The sequence below is a fragment of the Muscardinus avellanarius genome (assembly GCF_963383645.1).
Source record: "Muscardinus avellanarius genome assembly, chromosome: 7".
NCBI classification, from domain to species: Eukaryota; Metazoa; Chordata; class Mammalia; order Rodentia; family Gliridae; genus Muscardinus; species Muscardinus avellanarius.
In genome coordinates, this window is record NC_137793.1 from 12,290,658 (window position 1) to 12,312,680 (window position 22,023).

Sequence of the window (22,023 nt, forward strand, 5' to 3'; positions counted from 1 at the left end):
AGGGTTGAGGGTGTAGCTCAGAGGCAGAATGCCCCTGGGTTTCATCCCTAGTAAAGAAAAAAAAAAAAAGTTGTCTCAGTGATTCAGATATGGTATAATCCTAGTGCATGGGAGGCTGAGACCGGAGGATCATAAGTTCAAGGCCAGCCCCAGCAACCTCGTGAGACCTTATGCAAGTTAGTGAGACTCTCTTTCAAAATAAAACATAAAATAGGGTCAGGGTGGTAGCTTAGAGGTAGAGTGTCCCTGGGTTCTATCCCAGCATTAAAAAAAAAAATGCCTAAGTAAAACCTTTATATACTTCCCATTGGCTGCGACCTCACGATGGGACATGACCTACTACCACTATACAAAAGTTCATTTGGTTCTTGAACCCACACAGCAAGGCTCCCTATCCAGCGAAAGCCTCACTCCACTGTCTCCTGGAGGCTGCAGCCCGGACCCAGCCAGCAGCTCATCAGCCCTGCCAACAGCTTCAACAAGGCTGTAAATGTCCCGTTCGATGTCAGATGATGAATGCCACTCCTTCTCCTCGGCAAAGAGGGCCGGGATGGGAGACGACAGTGGGATTCCCATGGAATTAAATTCTTCATCTCCCCAAGCACACCACAACGGTTTCCCATTTATAGTGTTGCCCTAATAAATACAAAGGAAGTCATAATTCACTGTTATTATTTAAAACAGTTGTGAAGTCCCGGCTTTTAGAACTCCAGGTCAGGAGTGCTGTTTCCTATCAAGTAGCATCTGGGCCTTCGCAACATCCCAAGCTGGCGCTTCTGTCTATGGAAGGCGATGTCTATGGAGGCGATGGAGCCTCAAATGCGGGGAGGGAAGCCGGTGGGTGGCAGGAGGGCTGGGCTCGAGCCTTTGCTCTGGCCCCCTCTGATATTAAATGCTTTGGACGAATCACTTGACTTTGAAATAATGGCAACTACTGGTCATAGTAGCTCTATGCTAAGAGCTCACCAGACCACAGAGGTGGGGACCAGGGAAATGGAAGCTGGAGGTTAGGGGAGAAGGCTTTGGGCTGGCTCCAGGCCACAGAACTTGTGTGACAGCTGGAATTCAAACTCAACTCCAAGGCACTTGCTTCTGCAATCTTTTCTCCTTTGTGGTGTCGCGTTTGTTTTTGTTTGTTTTGTACTGATGTCCTGTTGCCTTAGCTGCCTCATCTGCATGCAACCCTGGTGCCAGCAAAAGCCCCCATCCCTCCAGTATCTACATAACTCTGCCTCAGCCATCCAGTCCTCCGCTGCCAGAACCGCTGCAGATCCTCAAGGGCGCGCCTTGTCGTGGACCTCTTTGACTTCGGAACTCCACGTGCTGCCCCTGAACATCTCACAGCAGTTGGAGATGAGAAACTCGGGCCTGTGCATCCAAACAAGAAGAGAGAAAGCGCAGCTAGCAGTTTCTGGGTTTAGTGACTTTAAAAATTAAGCTAAAAGAGGCCAGGGATGGTGGCGCACGCTTATAATCCCAGTACTTGGGAGCCAGAGACAGGAGGATCGCGGTTCTTGGACAGCCTCAGCTACTTAGTGAGGCCCTCTGCAACTTAGTGAGATCTTTGTTCAAAATCAAGAATAAAAAATAGGACTGGGGATGTAGCTCACAGGTAGGATGACCCTAGGTTCCATCTCCAGCACCACGAAAAAATAATAATAATCTGAGAGATTACAGGAGGAGTCTCAGCACACAGCTCAGCGCCACCCCCACCCACCCCACCGGCCTGGCTCATTCCGACATTTTTTCTCTCTTCTTTCCCCAGGACCCCAAGGACATCCTGAGAGCTGGAGGTTTGGCCTTTTATCAAAAGATTTGAGACTGGGCTGGACTCACGGACTATGGGGATCACCTGCCCAAAGAGCTTGTCCTGTCAAGACGACATCGGCGCTGTCTTGAAATAGGAATCTCAGATATTTGCCAAGAAAACAAATCCCTTTTTATACCTCACTTACAAAACGAAGGACTTCAGAGACAGCAAATATTCCTAAACCAATTTCCTGACTCCACAGGACCACGAACGATTGACGATATTTCCAAAAGCCAAATAAACACGCTTTTACACAATGAAGGTACCTTTGATGTCAGACGTCTTTTTTTTGGCGTTAAAAATTATAATGTCTCAGCTGGGTGTGGTGGTGCACGCTTGTAGTCCCAGCATTTGGGAGGCTGAGACAGGAGGACGGCAGTTCGAGAACAGCCTCGGCTACTGCCTAGTGAGGCCCTTTGCAACTTAGTGAGACCCTGTTTCAAAATAAAGAATAAAAAATAGGGCTGGGGGTGTGGCTAGGAGGCAGAATGCCCCTGGATTTCATCCCCAGTGCCGCAAAAAATAAATAAAAATTAAAAATAAATAAAATAAAAATTATAATTCTCGGGGCTGGGATATAGCTCAGTGGCTAAGCACCTGCTTTGTAGGTGCGGTACTCTGAGTTCGATCCCCGGTTCCAAAAAAAAAAAAAAAAATTATAATGTCTCTGTCCTATGTAACTGTAATTTTTCTCATGCTGATGAAAAATTCTGATAGACGTCTATTTGTGTTTCTAGTTAATTAAAAGAGCTCACATAAACCCCTTAGTACCATTTTTTTTCATTCGCTCATTCAATAAACTTTTATTAATCAATTTCTCTACACCCGGCTGTGTATTCAGTGGCAAATAAAATGAAGTCCCTCCCTTCAAGTTGGTGACAGCCAATAAATGAGCAGATAAATTTGCATTTTTTAAAGCAAATGTTAGCCAGTGACTTGGGGATTTGAAATTCAGGGATATAGACCTAAGAAGCCTCCCCCTCTAACCCTATCTGAAGATTTCTTGTTAGTTTTACAGTCTCTCTGCCATTGTTTTAACTGTAGACACCTTCCAGCTGAGGGTGTGAACCCTGGTGAGATTTGGGGTGCAGTCTTCACTGAATTATGATCAGCAAAAGAGCTCTTTTGGGGACACAAGACGCTGCTTCAGCAAGTGCTATGGGTGATTCAGTATCAGGGCTAATACAGTCTCTGATTTGCATACAATACGTCTGGGATCTTAATTTAGACCTGGGTGCCGAAACCTTTTTCCACGGAAAGGGGAGAGGGCAGAGCAAGACAGCTGAGAAAGAGCAGGGCGCCTGCAAATGCCTGGCTTGCTCTTTAATCTCAGCAGAAGTACAATTAACCAGGCGGCCCCTTCCCACCGCTTCCATCGCCCTCACTCCGAGATGAGCCTTTTCAGGGCACAATCAAGTGCTTTCAAAGCTGAAAAGTTACCGCTTTTCAGTGGAGGCAGCTCGTCCATTTTCATTTCATTTAGAACACGAGGGAAACGAGAGATTGCTCTTTGTCAAGTGAATAAGAAGTGGGGGTGGGAGGGGGGACAGCAAAGACCAAAGAGGATCTATATTCCAAGAACAGATAAGTTAGTTAACTCTGGAGATGTTTAGATATATAGGAGCTTTTAAGATTTCACAGACCGTGGGAGGTACAGTTGGGCAGGACTGTAGAGAATTTTGAGCTCGCTTGTGTGTAGCTACATAAGGGGAAACTGAGTCATAAGAAAGAAAAGAAATGTCTTTCCATGGTCACCTGGTTAGTTGGGGGCAGAACAAGGACTAGAACTGTGAACTCTCTGGAGCCCTTGCTGTCACACCAGACTATTTCTAGATCCCCTTTCTTTATTTATCATCTTCCATGTTGCTTTTAGTAATGTATTCCAGCATGTTGAATCTTCTCCCTTTGGTACTAACCCGAATATTCTCTAATCTTCAAAGATCGGCCTCTATTCTATGTGTTTCAAAAAGTTATTTTAGTTACCGGAGGTATAATTTCTGCTTCGTTTACGAAAATCACCACATTTGTAATCTGAGTCACTCATTTGTTTATGTTGTGTTTTGCAAGTGACTATTTACAATTTAAATTGTCCTAAGCAAAAAGAAATTTGCTATTTCTTTTTCTTGGCTGTAAAGCTGAAAGGTTTAAAAGTAGATCCCCCTTCAGGCATGACTTGGATCTCGGAGCTCTCATGACAGCACCCGGGAGTCCTCAAGATTCTCCCACCTCTCCCTGGGGGAAGGGAGGGCTCCTTTCTCAGGCAGAGTCTCCACCTCATGATGGCAAAATTGCTCCCAGCAGCTTCATGCAGAACCTTGTTCTCTCAGCAGCACCAACAGAAAGCAGATTCTCTCTTCCCCGCGATCCCTCCAAATTCTCCAGTAGGAAGAGGCATTGGCTCTGACTGGGTCACCTGCCTGTTGCAGGAGGGGTGCTCACCTCTTCCTGAACCCCAGAGATGATGGTCATTAGACAGTTGGTACCCGAACGGGGACACTTGGTAATGCCTATAACTTGTGGATGGTATTCAGGTTAAACAAAGACATCAGCAAGACTTTTTTTTTTTTTTTTTTTTTTTTTTTTTTGGTGGTACTGGGAGTGGGACCCAGAGGTTTTCTACCTCCGGGCTATACTCCCAGACCTATTTTTATATTTTATTTGGAAACAGGGTCTCACTAAGTTGCCGAGAGCCTCACTAAGTAGCTGAGGCTGGCTTCGAACCTGTGCGATCCTCCTGTCTCAGCCTCCCAAGCGCAGGGATTACAAGCGTGCGCCACCACGCCCGGCAGCATCAGCAAGACTTTTCTAAGGTCAGCTTTTCCAATCATGATGCGGCATTTTGTAGTATGATGACTCTCCGGATACTTCCTGAGACCAGGTAGCGCCTCAAAGGGTCGATTCCACAACCACCAAGTCAGCGGTATCTCCCATGGGGCCCTGGGGCATCTCAAGGAGCCAGAGCCTGTGAACATCCCACAGCCTGTGGTCTCCTGGTATATTCTGTAGATAATAGACCTTCTGCGCTTCTGAGAATAATCTATAATGCCTGTAAGAGTTGAGTTCAGAAAGCATCTTTTGGGCAAGTTTTTTATAACATTATTCCCATCTCTGAACCAATTGCTATAGCTATGAAAACATAATTCTCCAATTGCTTATGACTGGGTCACATGACTACCAAAGTAGCTCAACCCAGTCACGTGGCAAAAATGACTATAGTGTTACATATTTTTAATAGTAATTCATTTTTTTCTAGAGAATGCTAAACAGCTCTGAAGAGCATGAGGTGGTGATTTCAGCAAAGAAAATCAGGATCTGTTGCCAGAAAAAGAGAATGGAATATTGAATAGGGAAGAAAAATGGTAGCCTGACTACCAAAAGCCAAAGCTTCCCAATATTTCATATGCATGATCCTTGCTTTGCCCATATTAAAATTAATCCTTCAGAAGTTGAAACAGAGCTCATATCTAATCAACCATTTTTTATATTATTATTATTGATAAATCAAAAGTAAATATTTATTGGGCACTCCCAGAGAACAAAACGTTATGATGCCTTGAGAGGTCTTAAAGACAAAACATTGCTTCAGGTTTGGGACTACAGTTTAGAGCGTCTCATAAATCTCCAGTGTCTACCATATGTCAACCATGGTGCTAATGCTGTAGATACTAAGATGAATAAGATACAGTCCCTGAACTTAAAGTGCCTCCCCTGGTGGGATATATTAAGGTCATTTATTGTCTAGTATGTGCCTGTACTCCACATATACTAATTCTGAATCTTAGTAAAATCCACACAAGGTATGATCTTAATATAATTATACTGAGTCCCAAAGAATAACATTTAAAATATGACAGGAAAACTCAAAGTGTTGAAAATGCCCAGGGTCACACGGCTAACAAGCAGTAGAGTAGAGAATTCTGGCTGAGTGGTGGTTTGGAGCTGGTTCTGAAAATCCACATGTATTGTTATTAAATATGTTTTCTTTTAAGCCAGGCCTGGTGGTGCAGGCCCGTGAGCCCAATACTTGGGAGGCTGAGACAGGAGGATCACAGGTTCACAGCCAACCTCAGCAACCTCATGAGACCCCCTGCAACTTAGTGAGACCCTGTTTCAAAATAAAAAATAAAATTGGGCTGGGGGTATATCCCAGAGTTAGAATGCCCCTGGGTTCAATCTTTTGTACCACACACACCAAAAAAAAAAAAAAAAAAAAAAAAAAAATTAAATCCATTGCAGAAGTACGTACTTTGAGGAATCTTTCTTTTCTGGAAAATTCTGGAAACTCTTAAGACCTCTTTGCTTGCTGATACACAAACGCACACACAGACACACACACAAACACACACAGATGCACGTTTACACACACTCTGGTACCCACACGCACACTCAAACACCCCTTTCATTTTATTTTTCACTAAATTGCACCCTGAACCCTTTTCTGTGTGAACTTCAAAGCCATTCCATTAGAAGGGTTCAGTCAGTGCCAGATAAATCCAATGTGTTATAATTACTACTCTGGTAATAAGTCTCCTTTCTTCTTTAATGGAGCATGTTCTTTGTGGCCACCGAACACTACTTCTGGTTGATTAGGCCCTTAGTATTTAATAAGCTTCAATAGGAAATGAGGGGAATTCGTGGAACATCTTGAATGATGGGCTGTTAATGCATTTTTAATGACCAAGATGCTCCGACAAGAAGCTTGTTGATTTTTGTCGCTCCAACATTGTTGGGGAAGTGATCTGCACGGAGACTGGACGGCGTTTCATTGTGTGACGTCGGATGAGGCTTAACAACACTCGGAAACGCTCTTTCAGGGGCCAATTTGATTTAGGGAGGCTGTCAAAGAAAAAGAACGTCGAGATCAGAAGAGAGTGTGAGAGGTAAGATCTTTATAGATTGCTAGTCCTGGAAACAGTATTTCCCGTAGAGCCTCTCCCTATGTCGCCATTGCTCTTTGCTTGATAAAAAATATAAACTCATTTTATAGAAGTGGAAAAGCGTGTGCTGTTTGCACTCGCTCTCTCTTCCTCTCTCTCTCTCTCTCTCTCTCTCTCTCTCTCTCTCTCTCCCTCCCTCCTCCCTCCCTCTCCCTCTCTTTTTATTTTTAGGGTCTTCTTTGGCGGTAATGGGGATAGAACTCAGAGGCATTCTACCTTCGAGCTACACTCCCAGCCTATTATTATTTATTTATTTATTTATTTATTTATTTATTTATTTATTTATTTTTGTGGTACTGGGGTTTCTGGAATCCCTTCTACCTCCCGGCTCCACTCCCAGACCTATTTTATATTTTTATTTGGAAACAGGGTCCCTTAAGCCAGCGAGGCTGCCTTCGAACCTGCTCAATCCTCCTGTCTCCGCCTCCCAAGTGCGGGGATTACAAGCGTGCGCCACCACGCCCGGCTTTATTCTTTATTTTGAAACAGGGTCCCACTGTGCTGCAAAGGACCTGACTAATTAGCTGAAGCCATCCACGAACCGTGATCCTGCTGTCTCAGTCTCTCAATTGCTGGGATTACAAACGTGCACCACCATGCCAGGCTTTTCTCTCCCTCTCTTTTGAAACCATAAGGATCATATTTCTACCCAAGTCTGACTTTCAGAAGAATCATAGAGTGATTCATTATTTTTTATTTAGGTCTTTGTTTTGTTTCTAGTAGAAGAGATTATATAACCTTCCTGGATCTCTGTTTATTCATGGATTATTTTTGTGTTACTGGGGATTGAACCCAGAGGCATTCTGCCTCCAAGCTATGCCCTCAGCCCCATTTTATTTTTATTTTGAAACAGCGTCTCACTAGGTTGATGAGAGTCTCACTACTTGCCGAGGCTGTCTTCAAACCTGCGATCCTTCCGTCTCAGCCTCCCAAGTACTGGGATTACAAGCATGCACTACCACAAACATCCAGATAGATCTTCCTTCTTCATTGATTAAATGAAGATAATAACATGTATGTATCACAGGATGTCATAAGAATTAAATAAGATAATCATGTAAAGCACCACTAGCTCTTTCCCTCCTTTATTCCCTGGACCAAGTCTGTTAATGTCCCCTAAGTTATTACATCATGGAAAAGCTTTTGATGTTCTGCTTGGATTTGAGCGCCCTAGATCAAGGATTGTAGTTTATACCTTGTTTCATTACATCATCACAGCAAAACTAAGAGGTAAGTGCCATTATTATTCCCATTTTAAATGAAAGAAATGAAGCTTTGAGAAATTAGTTCCTTGAACAAACTTATATAGCTAATAAATTGTAGAAGCAGAATGTGATCCTAGTTCAGATGACTTTTTAAAAATAGCATATTTAACCAATCATCTAGCTAAATTCTGAGCTTCTCCCTTTGTCTAATGCAAACACCGAGCTAAAGAGTATTTCATTTTTAAAATTACTACTATATATTTAGGGAATTTAAAATAACTGTTGAAGCCTCTTTTAACATAGGAGAAAACAAAACTTATAGCAATTACAATAGTTTCCCCCAGTTCACAGAGGTAGTAAATATCGGAAGAAAGATATTAAATACAATCCGTGTTTTTTTTTCTTTCCTTTTCTTCCTCTCCCTCTCTCTTTGTTTCTTCGCTTCTTTCTTTCTTTTTCTTCGACCTTGCCCGTGATGGTGTCATAGCAGGAACATACTCAACCATATAGACAGCCTACGTTTCAAGTACTGAAACCTAAAAAGGTTTTCTTTCTTTCTTTCATTTGTTTTGCTGTTTTAAAGAAACTATTCGACTTCCGGGAAGATGGCAAAGGAGGAAAGCGGCACTTACAAGTCCCGCTAACAATCCAACTCTACTACCTCAAAACCAGCGCCTTTCAGAGCCAGAAAACACCACAGCAAAGAAATAAAAACGGTAAATACAAGGGACAGAGAAAAAGGGCTGGAAAAACAAGACACCGGAAAAAAACCAGCCCGAAGTGCCGCGCCCGCGCGGCGCGGAGCGGCCGGAGCAGCCGGAGCGGCCAGAGCCGCAGCGCTGATTGGGGGAGCCACGGAGCGGAGCGGCCTGAGCAGCCGAGCAGCCAGAGCCGCGGCGCGGAACGGCTGGAGCGGCCAGAGTGGCCAGACCCGCGGTACAGAGCAGCTGGAGTCGCGGTTCCGAGCAGCTGAGCAGAGCGGCCAGAGCAGCCGAGCGGAGCGGCCAGAACAGCCGGAGCAGTCAGAGCTGCAGCGCGGATTGGCTGGAGCGGCGGCGCGGAGTGGCCGGAGCCGTGGAGTGGAGCGGCCGGAGCAGCTGGAGCAGAGTGGCCAGAACAGCTGAGCAGAGCGGCCAGAGCAGCCGGAGTGGAGCGGCCAGAACAGCCGGAGCAGCCAGAGCCGCGTCACGGAACGGCCGGAGCGGCCGGAGTGGCCAGACCCACAGTGCAGAGCAGCCAGAGCCGCGGTGCAGAGCGGCCGGAGCAGCCGGAGCAGCCAGAACCGTGGTGCGGAGCAGCCAGAGCCGTGGCGCAGAGCGGCCGGAGCGGCGCGGCCTACATCTCCCCTAGCAACACCAGGCTCCAGAGAGGAGGGAGACTCAAAACAGAGCTCAAATCCAGAGAGGAGGTACTCTGGCCTCGCGGCCTAGGATGCAGAAACAGCGTCTTACTGCTGGCGGCAGCGGCGAGTTCACCGGACGGCCCTAGACCAACCCACTCAACCAGCCACCAGGCGCCTGAGAGGAGGGGTGGACAGCGAGCCGAGGTGAGCAGGTGCTGAACAGCCGGGCGGCAGTCAGCAGTTTTGTTGGTGCAGGGAACATCTAAAGCTCCCAAGGGCTGGGCGCAGCACAACTGGCAAGGACTCAGAGCAGAGTTCAAAACCAGAGAAGAAATACGCCGCATCACGGCCGAGGGCGTGGCAGTGGTGCCATATTGCCAGTGGCGGCAGCAGCGAATCCACCGAGTTCACTACAGCTCCATCAGCGCACTCAACAACCGTGAGTCAAATTGCGGCCCCTAGGGGAGAAATCCCAGTACTGCACTCCCAGGGACTTGCGCAGATAGTCTCCCTGGGTCGGAGATTTTAGCAGTGCAGCCCAGTGGGGGAGTGGCAGTGGCAGAGATATCATACCATAGTCACAACTCCCCACTGGAGAATGCCCAACTTGGCACCCCCCACGGTCTAAGCAGCCTTGATTGACTCCCTGTGTCTGAGACTTTGTGATACAACACAGTAAAGGAGTAGTGGTGACTGAGATACCATAGACTAGAGATCAAGAGCATCTTAAGTGAACTCGTAGTGACTCAGGGAAGAACCCAGAGAAGGCACAAACTTCCAAAATCATGGGAAAGAGAAATAACAATGGAGCAGTGAATGCCAACAACACCACAACATCAGAATCTGATAACACAGAAACCCAAAGATCTCTAGAAGATCAAATTAGGAAAATAACTTTAGAAATAATAGAGGACTTTCGAAAAGAATTTAGAGAGAGTCAAAAAGAGATAAAGGATGCAATTAATGAAGTAAAGGCCTCAATTCAAAGTATAAACAACAGATTAGACCACATGGAGAATAGAATCTCGCTTCTTGAAGATGATCATTCTAAAGATGAACGCATAGTTTCTAATTTAGAAAAAAAAAAAAACCCGACAGCAGGAATCTGACATTGAAGAAATATGGGCCCATTTCAAGAGAGCTAACCTAAGAATAATTGGAATAGAGGAGGGAAAAGAAGGTGAAACCAAAGGGATCAACAATCTCTTCAAGGAAGTAATAGCAGAAAATTTTCCAAACATAGAGCAAGAAGTCGATACACAGGTCCAGGAAACTTATAGAACTCCCTTTAGACAGGATCAGAGAAGAGGATCCCCACGCCACATAATTGTCAAAATGACTAATGTGGAAGCCAAGGAGAGAATCTTAAAGGCAACAAAAACAAAAGGCCATGTGACATACAGAGGCAAACCAATTAGAATCACTCCAGACTTCCCAAACCAAGTTATGAAAGCCAGAAGGGCTTGGAGTAACATATTCCAAACTCTGAAAGAAAACAACTTCCAGCCAAAAATTTCCTACCCAGCAAAACTATCCATCAAATTAGATGGGGAAATAAGAAGCTTCCACGACAAACAGCAACTGAAGGAATTTATGTCTTCAAAACCAGCACTAGAGAAAATACTCAAGGAGATTAACTGCAAAGAGGAAATGGGTAATTCACGCCAGAACCAAAGAAACAAGAATTCCCATCCAGCAGATAACTAAGCAAAGAAGAATAAACAGTATCTCAAACAGAAATAAGATCTTAACATGTTGGGAATTAAAAATTATCTCTCTATAATCACACTGAATGTAAACGGCCTCAACTCCCCAATAAAAAGACATAAAGTGGCAAAATGGATTAAAAGCCAGAATCCATCCATCTGCTGCTTACAAGAAACACACCTCACAAGTAAAGATAGGAACAAACTCAAGGTAAAGGGCTGGAGCAAGGTAATCCATGCTAATGGTACTCGAAGACAAGCAGGAGTAGCAACTATGATATCAGACAAGTTAGACTTCAAACCCAAACTTATTAGAAGAGACAAAGAAGGTCACATTTTACTGGTAAAAGGAATAGTCCAGCAAGAGGAAATAACAATAATCAACATCTATGCCCCAAACATAGGGGCAGCTACTTTCATAAATCAAACTCTTTGTGACATGAAGCCACACATAAATCCCAACACAATAATACTGGGAGACTTCAACACACCTCTCACAATACTAGACCGATCTTCCAGACAAAGGGTCAGTAAAGATGTCTCAGAACTAAAGAACACCATTAACCAAATGGACCTTTTGGACACATATAGAATATTTCACCCAACTACAGCAGAGTTTACATTTTTCTCAGCTGCTCATGGAACCTTCTCCAAAATAGATCACATCCTGGGACACAAAATGAGCACTAGCAAATTTAAAAAATGTTACATACTTCCCTGTGTCATTTCAGACCATAATGGAATGAAACTAGAAATCAACTATAAGAAGACCCAGAGAAACAACATAAACATGTGGAGACTGAACACCACACTTCTGAATGAAGAATGGGTCATAGAAGATGTAAGAGGTGAAATCAAGAAATTTCTAGAAACAAATGAAAATAAAGAAACAACATATCAAAACCTCTGGGACACTTTGAAGGCAGTATTAAGAGGAAAATTTATAGCACTGAGTGCTCACATAAGAAAAACAGAAAATCTTCAAATAAATAGCCTTATGACACACCTCAAAGCCCTTGAAAAGCAGGAACAATTGAACCCCAAAGCCAGCAGAAGACGGGAAATTATTAAAATTAGAGCAGAAATTAACGAAATAGAGAATAAAAAAACAATACAGAAAATCAACAAAACCAAAAGCTGGTTTCTTGAAAAAATTAACAAGATTGATAAACCACTAGCCAACCTAACTAAAAAAAAGAGAGAATCAACCCAAATTATGAAAATAAGGGATGAAAAAGGAGACATTACTACTGACAGCGTAGAAAGCCAGAGGATTATCAGAAACTACTTTGAAAAACTATACTCCAACAAAATGGAAAATCTGGAGGAAATCGACAACTTCCTAGATAAATACAACCTTCCTAAACTGAGTCAAGAAGATATAGAACACTTAAACCAACCAATAACAATCAAAGAGATTGAAATAGCAATAAAGAGCTTACCATCAAAGAAAAGCCCAGGACCAGATGGTTTCCCAAGTGAATTCTATAAAACCTTTATAGGAGAACTAATCCCAATACTACTCAAACTATTTCGGGAAATAGAAAAAACCGGGACTCTCCCAAATACATTCTATGAAGTCAACATCACACTAATACCCAAACCGAATAAAGACAGTTCAAGGAAGGAAAACTACAGGCCTATATCTCTGATGAACTTGGATGCAAAACTATTAAACAAAATACTAGCAACACGCATTCAAAACCACATCAAGAAAATCATTCACCATGACCAGGTAGGGTTCATCCCAGGGATGCAAGGCTGGTTCAATATACGAAAAACAATCCATGTAATTCATCATATAAACAGAATCAAAGACAAAAATCACATGATCATCTCAATAGATGCTGAAAAAGCATTTGATAAAATTCAACATCCATTTATGATAAAAACACTGCAGAGAATTGGAATAGAAGGAACATATCTCAACATTATTAAGGCAATCTACAATAAGCCCACTGCCAACATCATATTAAATGGGGAAAAACCTCAAGAATTTCCCCTAAAAACTGGAACGAGACAAGGATGTCCACTATCACCACTTCTCTTCAATATAGTACTAGAGACTCTAGCCAGAGCAATAAGGCAAGAAAAGGAAATCAAAGGAGTACAAATAGGAAAAGAAGAACTTAAGCTTTCACTATTTGCAGATGACATGATACTATATTTAGAAAACCCAACAAACTCAACCAAAAGGCTTATAGAACTGATCAACAAATTCAGCAAGGTATCTGGATACAAAATCAATCTTAAAAAATCAGAAGCTTTCCTGTACACCAACCATAAATCCACTGAAAAAGAAATTCAGAAAACACTTCCACTCAGGATCTCCCACAAAAAAATAAAATACCTAGGAATAAACTTGACCAAGGAAGTAAAAGATCTCTACAAAGAAAATTATAAAACACTGAAAAAAGAAATCAAAGAAGATCTTAGAAGATGGAAAGACCTTCCATGTTCATGGATTGGCAGAATTAATATCATTAAAATGGCCATCCTCCCAAAAGTGATCTACAGATTTAATGCAATGCCCATTAAACTACCAAGATCATTCCTCACAGACATAGAAAAATCAGTCCTTAAATTTATCTGGAATAACAAAAAGCCCAGAATAGCCAAGGTAGTTCTCAGCAACAAAAACCACACAGGAGGAATCACAATACCTGACTTTAAACTATACTACAAAGCCATTGTAATAAAAACAGCATGGTACTGGCAAAAGAACAGATATATAGACGAATGGAGCAGAATAGAAGACCCAGAAACAAGTCCACACACTTTCAGCCAATTGATTTTTGACAAAGGGGCCAAAAACATACACTGGAAAAAAGATAGCCTCTTCAACAAATGGTGTTGGCAAAACTGGTTAACCATATGCAGAAAATTGGATGTTAATCCCACTTTTTCACCCTGTACAAAAGTCAACTCACGATGGATCAAAGACTTGGAAATTAAACCAGAGACCTTGAAGCTCCTTGAAGAGGGCATAGGTCCAACACTACAACACCTAGGCACAGACAAACATTTCCTCATCAAGACCCCAAAGGCACAACAAATTAAAAGGAGAATCAATACATGGGATTGCATGAAACTGAAGAGCTTCTGTTCAGCAAAGGAAACTATCAAGAACCTCAATCGAGAGCCAACAGAATGGGAGAAGATTTTTGCCACCTACACCACTGATAGAGGACTAATATCTAGAATATACAGAGAACTCAAGAAACTCAACACTAAGAAAACAAAGCATCCAATAACAAAATGGGCAAATTAACTAAATAGACACTTCACAAAAGAAGAAATTCAAATGGCCAATAAATGCATGAAAAAATGCTCAACATCACTGGCAATCAGAGAGATGCAAATCAAAACTACCCTGAGATTTCACCTAACTCCAACTAGAATGGCCATCATTCAAAACACAAACAACAACAGATGCTGGCGAGGATGTGGAGAAGTGGGAACTCTAAGACATTGTTGGTGGGATTGCAAATTAGTGCAACCACTTTGGAAAACAGTATGGAGAATCCTCAGAAGAATGGGAACAAATCTTCCATTTGATCCAGCAATACCACTGTTGGGTATCTACCCAAAAGAAAAGAAACCAAACTACCAAACTAATGCATGTGTATCTATGTTCATAGCTGCACAATTCACCATAGCCAAACTATGGAACCAGCCAAGATGTCCATCAACAGATGAATGGATTACAAAACTGTGGGATATGTACACAATGGAATTTTACTCAGCCATCAAAAAAAAACTCAATTACATCATTTTCAGGGAAATGGATGGAACTGGAGGACATTATGCTAAGTGAGATTAGTCAGGCACAAAAAATAAGAAATCAGATGCTTTCCCTAATATGTGAGAGTTAGGGAGAAATGGGTCATAGGAGAAACTCTTGGAAGAGGATCAGTAACTTTTAACTCTGTTTACATTGTCTTTGGATATACAATATTTTTTTTATTTTTTAGGGAGTTTATTTACTCTTTTGTTGCCTGTGCCATTGAAATCATATCCAAGAAATCACTTCCAATTTCAATGTTGTGAGGTTTTATGACCCAGACTTTCTTCTAAAAGCTTATAGTATTAAGATTTATATTTAGGTCTTTTATCTATTTTGAGTTAATATTTGTATATGTGTTAGGTAAGGGTCCAATTTTATTCTTTTTCATTTATTATTATTTTTCAACAATATTTAGTTAAAAGACTAGTATTTCCTCCACCAAAAGTTCATGGAAACCTTGTCAAAAATAACTTGACAATGTATGGAAGAATTTATCTCTAGGCTTTTATTTAGCTCCAATGGTTTATATATCTGCCTTTAGAATAGTACTACACTGTTTCAATCATTGTAGCTTTATATGGTTTGAAATCAGAAAATATACATCTTCTAGCTTTGTTCTTCTTTGAGACTGTTTTGGGTATCTAGAGTCCATATTCCATATCAGGATAGATTTTTTCTGAAAAATAAATAAATAAATGTATGATAGTTTCACCTAAAAAAAAAAAAAAAGAAAAAAATATTCTCTGGTAAGAAAGAAGGCAAAAAGAAATATTGAAATGTTATCTTTAAGTCATCAAAAGTTTGGTACCAGACAAATGAAACTGTTATGTGAGATTATCAATGTTAATATTGTATAAATTGCTATAATACTAGATGTCAACCAGTAAGCCAAGCGTGGGAAGGAGGGATGGGGAGGGAATGGGGTGGGGATCGTGGTAGGGGCTAACTGGACGAGATGTGCATGTATGTCTACAAAAGTATTTTCTTTATACCACTATGATGTATGAATACATTGCACCAATAAAAAATAAATTAAAAAAAAAGAAACTATTCACACGCGTCTCTCAAATGTTTGGGATTTGGATAAGGATTGTCAAAACATGCTGTCCTCGTGAGAACGTTCTTCTGTGTCTATTCGAATCTCTATATAGTTTCAGGCAAAATCTAATCCATATGTTTCTGATTCCCTTTCCTAAATCTAGTACCGAGCTTTTAGGGGCCATCTGAAGTCGATGATTTGGGGCATTGTTCTGAGCTACTAGTCTTTAAAGAGGAAGCCATGTTTCCCATAAGGTCAGGGGACTTGGCCCTCGGAAGGAAGGGGGTGCGTCCTAAGCTCCAAGCCACAGAAGCTGTGGTTTCCAAACCCGGCAGGTGCCTGTTTCTCTACCCGCTATGAGAAGCCTCCACACACTGATACTCTTCACGGTGCCCAGAAGCAGGCTGGTTTTAGCTCCCTTTTCTGTTCAAAATTCTTCATTTGGATCTAATTTCAAGAGCAATCAGACAAGACAAAGAAATAAAGAACATTAAAACTGGAAAATAAGAAGCAAAATTGTCCTCATTTGCAGATAATATGATCTCATATGTAGAAAACTCATGACTTTACCCCCTCAAAAAAAAAAAAAACTGTTAGAACTAATAAAATAATTCGGTGAAATAGTCAAATAGAGAATTAACATACAAAAATTAATGTCTTTATACCAATAGTTAATCACAAAAAAGAAAAAAAAATCCCATTTATAACAACAGCAAAAAGAATAAAATGCCTAGGAATTAATCTAACCAAGAGGTAAAAGGTACACAGGCAACTATAAAATACTGATCAAAGAAAAATAAATAGAAAGTTGTTCCATGCTAAAAGACTTCATATGTTTAAAATGTCCATGCTACCCAAGTGTGATGTGCAGATTCAAAGAAACACCTATCAAAATTCCAATGGCACTTTTCAGAGAAATATAAAAAGTTATTCTAAAATTCAGGCAGAATCACAAAAGACACCAAACAGCCAAAGTCATCTTTTTTTTGTGTGTGTGTGTGTGGTTCTGGGGTTCCTGGAAGCCCTTCTACCTCAGGGCTACACTCCCAGACCTATTTTTATATATTTTCATTTTGGAAACAGGGTCTCCTAAGCCAGCGTGCGCGGCTGGCTTCGAACCTGTGCGATCCTCCTGTCTCTGCCTCCCAAGCGCGGGGATTACAAGCGTGCGCCACCACGCCCGGCCAAAGTCATCTTGATAGAGGAAAACAAAAGTTGGAGATGTTACACTTTCTGGTTTCAAGTTATATTACAAAGCTATGATAATCAAAACAGTATGGTACTGACATAAAAAGAGGCACACAGATCGATGGAATAGAAGAGTAATAAACTCAAGCACATAAGGCCAACTACTTTATGGGAGAGCGATAAGAATACAGAACAAGGAATGAACAGTCTCTGCAGTAAACGGTGTGGGGGGAAACGAGATATTCACCTGCAAATCTAAGGCAAGAGAATTATAAGTTCAAGGCCAGCCTGGGCAACTTAGCAAGCTCCTCTCTTAAAATAAAAGGGGCTGAGGATGTAGCTCAGAGGCAGACTGCTCCTGCAGTCAATCCCTATTACGTGAAGAAAAGAGACACCTAGGGGATCATTTGGTATCTCCCCCTTGCTGTTTGACAGGTGGAATCCCTTCTTACAGGCTAGCTAGTTTAGGCATGTGCTGTGGTTAGATTGTTTGTGCCCTTTGCCAAATGTATATGTTCAAACCAAGCTCTCAACGGGTTGGCATTCAGAGGTGGGGTCATTTGGAAAGCGGTTATGTCATACAGGAAGTGCCCTCATGAATGAAATAGCGGCCTACACCATAGGCCCACGGACGCTCCTGTGAGCCTCTCACCACCCAACGTCATGGGGAGAAGCCACTGTGCAGAACAAGCCCTCAGCAGACACTAAATTCTCCAGTCCCTTGAGCTTGGGCTTCCCAGGTTCCAGAACTGTCAGAAATCAATGTTTGCTGCTTAAAAACCACCAGCTTATGATATTTTTGTTATAATAGCCTGAACTGATTATGACAGAAAACTACTACTGAGAAATGGAGGCACTGTGGTGCAAACAAACCTAGGAATGTGGGAGCTGCTTCAGAACTTAGACTGGAAGAGTTCTGAGGTTTGTGTTGTATAAAGCCTATGTGCTGTGGGTAGGCCTTGAAAGGCCGTTGTGGTAAGGGCCCAGAAAGAAGAGAGAGAGGGGGGGGGAGGGAGAGGGAGAGGGAGAGGGAGAGGGAGAGAGAGAAGAGAAACAGACAGAGAGTCCATAGAGAAAGCCTCAATTCTTCTTAGGGAATAGCTATGAGGGTACAGGCAAGATGTTAATCTAAACCTGTACAGCAAAGGTCATTGTAAAAAGTTGTCAAACAGAAAGAAGGAACATCTGACTGGACAGAAGAGGAAAGACAATCCTCATCATAAAACGACCAAGAACTGGCATGAACTGAGTTCGCATCCTACTGTTTTTATGGAAGGGCAAACTCATGAGTATGAAACTGGATATTTATTTGATGATATTTCTAAGAAAAGTGTTGAAGGTATAACTTGGCTTCTCTTGGGTGCTTTTAGTAAAATGTGAGAAGACAAAAACGCCTGAGAGATGGAATTGCTAATCAAAAGAGAAATAACATAAAAATGTGGATTCGCAGCCAATCCCTATTGGGCAAGGTGAGAAAGCCTCTTTGGGAGAAAGAAAGTGTAAGCCAAAAAACGGTCTTATGCCGTGATCATGAGGAAGCCAGGTGGCCCGGAGCTTCTTTGGGGGTCATGGGGCACCACTCCCATATGGGCCAAGAGTGCAGGGCCGGGGGGAGAGTGGAAAGACTTCAAAGGTTACTTCTCCCAGGTGGCTGTGCTCTGGGGCCACCCAAGATTTGGCATCAGCAGACCTAGATGTGTATGACTATAACTGGTGGCCATCTTCCAGCCCACCAGCGTGCAGACAGTACATCTTGTCATCGTGGGGTGCCAGCTCTGCAGGCTCACCAGCTGTGGGGTGTGGCTGCCCCCACCTGCAGATCAAAGGATGCTCCAGAGAGCCATGGCAGGGACAGGGCCACTGCAGAGATACCCCACTGGGGCGAAGCCCAATGTAGCCGTGTGTGCAGGAACCCAGAGCGCAAGAGTCGCCAGCATGAAGTCCCAGCCTGAGAGCAAAAGCTATGGTGGAGGCCGTGAGGAGGAAAAGTCTGCCCAGAGTCTTGGGGGGCCAACCCCTGCCCAGAAAAGGTACAGAGGCAAGACCTCCATCCTAAGGGGCCTGGAGGGCAGAGGCTGACCAAAGAGGATTCCTCTCGAGCATTAGGGCTAAAGACCTGGGTGGGACCTGGTACCACTTTCTTCTTTCCCAACTCTCACTTTCAGAAGGGGATGTCTCTTCTGCCTTTGCCACCACTTTATTTTGGTTCATATATATTTTTATGGTTGCGTTATAGTCTCACATCATAATGTAAACTATCGCACCACTGTATTTTGGAAGCACGCACCGTGTTGGATTTCACAGACTAATCGCTGAAGAGCGATGTGCCTCAGGATAGACGAGGCCTCGAGTCTCACCCATACCTTAGATGGTATTTTGATGAACTTTGGACTTGGTCTTTAAAATGGATGCTGGAATGAGTTAAGGCTTGGGCTCCTGGGATGGAATGAATATAACTTAACATGCGAGAAGGGTATGTAAGTCTTGGGGGCAAGGTGGAATGCTACGGTCTGAATATTTGTGTGCCCCACCCCTCAAACTCCTATGTTGAAACCTGACCACCCCCCACAGGTGATGGTCTTAGGGGATGGAGCCAATGAGAGAAGATGACATCAGAAGTTCACCCCCTCAGGAACGGGATGAGTGCTCCCCAAGTAGGAGCCCGCCTGCCCCTTCTACCATGTTGCCGTCTAAAAGAACGGTCCCAAACCACATACTGAATCTGCAACACCAGGATCTCGTGGACGTCCCAGAATCCAGAACTGTGAGAAACAACTGTTGGAATCATGCACTTCCCGTTTTATGATCCTCCCGGAGGCCGTGGGCGGCTGACCTGTTCTTCCCTGATCGGTGCCTCAAACACCATCCGACCTATCACAGGGCCTCAGCGAAACTCACGGAAGAAGTGGGGCCGTGTGTCTCACTATGATTTTCACATCGGAAATCTCTAGATTAGTTCCACACAAAAGCAGGAGTTAGAAATCATTTTGGATCCGACTTGATGAGGAATGTTAGGAGTCTTCTAAAACAACTTTCTAAGGAAGAGCTTTTATAATAGGGGGAGCAGGGAAAGAGAAGTACCGTCCATCTTCTCCCGGTTGGACTGAACTCCAGGTAAAACCCGAAAGAGACCTGGCCTTCCCTCCCTCCTCAAATCTGTGGTGTGACTTCAGGCTCTGACCTCCAAACTATCTCCCCCACGGGCCTGTGCGGACACCTGGACCTCTGCCTCTAGTCATCTCTGGGTTAATGGAGTCCCTATAAATAAGCTATCTGAGAGGGTACCAGGACTCCCTGGATTCCTGCTAGTAACCAACATAGTTTTAGAAGATGATTCCATCAGACTGCAGCAGGCAGGGGCCTCAAAAACAGGAACAAACACACCAGATGTGAGTGTTTTGTTTTATTTTGTTTTATTATGCTTTTCATGGTACTGAAAATTAAACCCAGGGGTGTTCTACATCCAAACCACACCCTAATCCTACGTTTTATTTATTTATTTTTTGTTGTTGTTTTGAAACAGGGTCTCAGTAAGTTTCTGAGGCTGGCCTCAAACCTGCATTCTTCCTGACTCCACCTCTCAAGTGCTGGAATTACAGTCATGTGCCGCCATACCCTGCCCCAAATGTGTTTTACTCCAGGTCCTAAAAGCTGTCACTAAAGAGCTGACCAGAGGGAGAGGAGAAGTTGAGAAAATCAGTCCAGCCAAGAGGCAACCTAAGGCCCCTGGGGACATTGGGGGACAGAGCAAGAGGAGACCCAGGGGTCCCGGGTACAAATACCCTCAGTTCATAGAAGGTGACAGGTCCATGAGAAAGATTTGCTGAAGGGGGCAGTGGGTGTGGTATTTATTTCATTTAGTTATTTAGTAAACACTTATATGCCAGACACCATTCTAAATACTTCTCAATATTAACTCCAATTTAACCAGAGCAATGCCCTTATCACACAACAGCATATGAAAGCCAGTTTCACCAGGTCCTGGCTATGTGAACTTGGCCAATGCTTTGTGGGGCTCATTTATAATGCCCCATAGAGGGGGTATAAGAGTGAAAGTACCTTATAATTATTTCGAGGAACTATCAAGCTAAGAGCCATGAAAGTTGGGCATGGTGGCACACACTTGTAATCCCGGTACTTGGGAGGCTGAGACAGGAGGATCGCAGGTTCCCGGCCTGCCTGAGTTACTTCGTGAGGCCCTCTACAACTTAGTGAGACCTTGTCTCAAAACAAGGAATAAAAAAATATGGGGTATAACTCAGAGGTAGAATGCCTGTGGATTCAATCCCCAGTACTGCAAAAAAATTAAAATATAAAAAGAGCCATGAAGACCCTCTGGGGACTGTGAACTGCTTAACAAATCATTGCTGCTGTGACAAGTAAACCTAAGACTGGCTCAGCCTCTAGAGAAAATAATAGGAAAATAATCAACCTTTTGTGCTCATGATCAGTACCATCTATTTTTGCACATCCTGGGCTTTAGAATTGGATAATTTTGTTTTGGTGAGTCCTGGTTCTCAACCTATTAGCTGCATAACTTTAAGCAAGCTGCTTAATCTCCCCACGACTGTGTTCTCCTCTATAAAACGAGCACTAATAACAGATCGAACCACTGAGTTACTGTGAAACTTGCAAGAGGTGACACAAGCAAAGCATTCAGTGACCTAGAATAAATACACCAGGCACGGTACACACCTCTGCTCTTTTAAGCCTCCCAATGTTAGGAAGGCGGCGTTATTGTTATTATTCTCATCTCCAGAAGAGAAAGCAGAGGGCCGGAAAGGTTGGGTAAGTTGCCCAGAGCCACACCTCGGGAGCGATGGAGCTGAGATTCCTGGACAGGTGTCTGCCTCGGGCGTTGCTGCGGTTTGCCCAGCAAATGTTTTCCCTGTCTACAATGACACAGCAGAAACACAGAAGGGAATTCTTCAGAGAAGAAGAAAACAGGATTTCAGTACTAGGAAAGAAGGAGGTGACAAAGGCCTTACATCGCCTTATACACTGAGTTA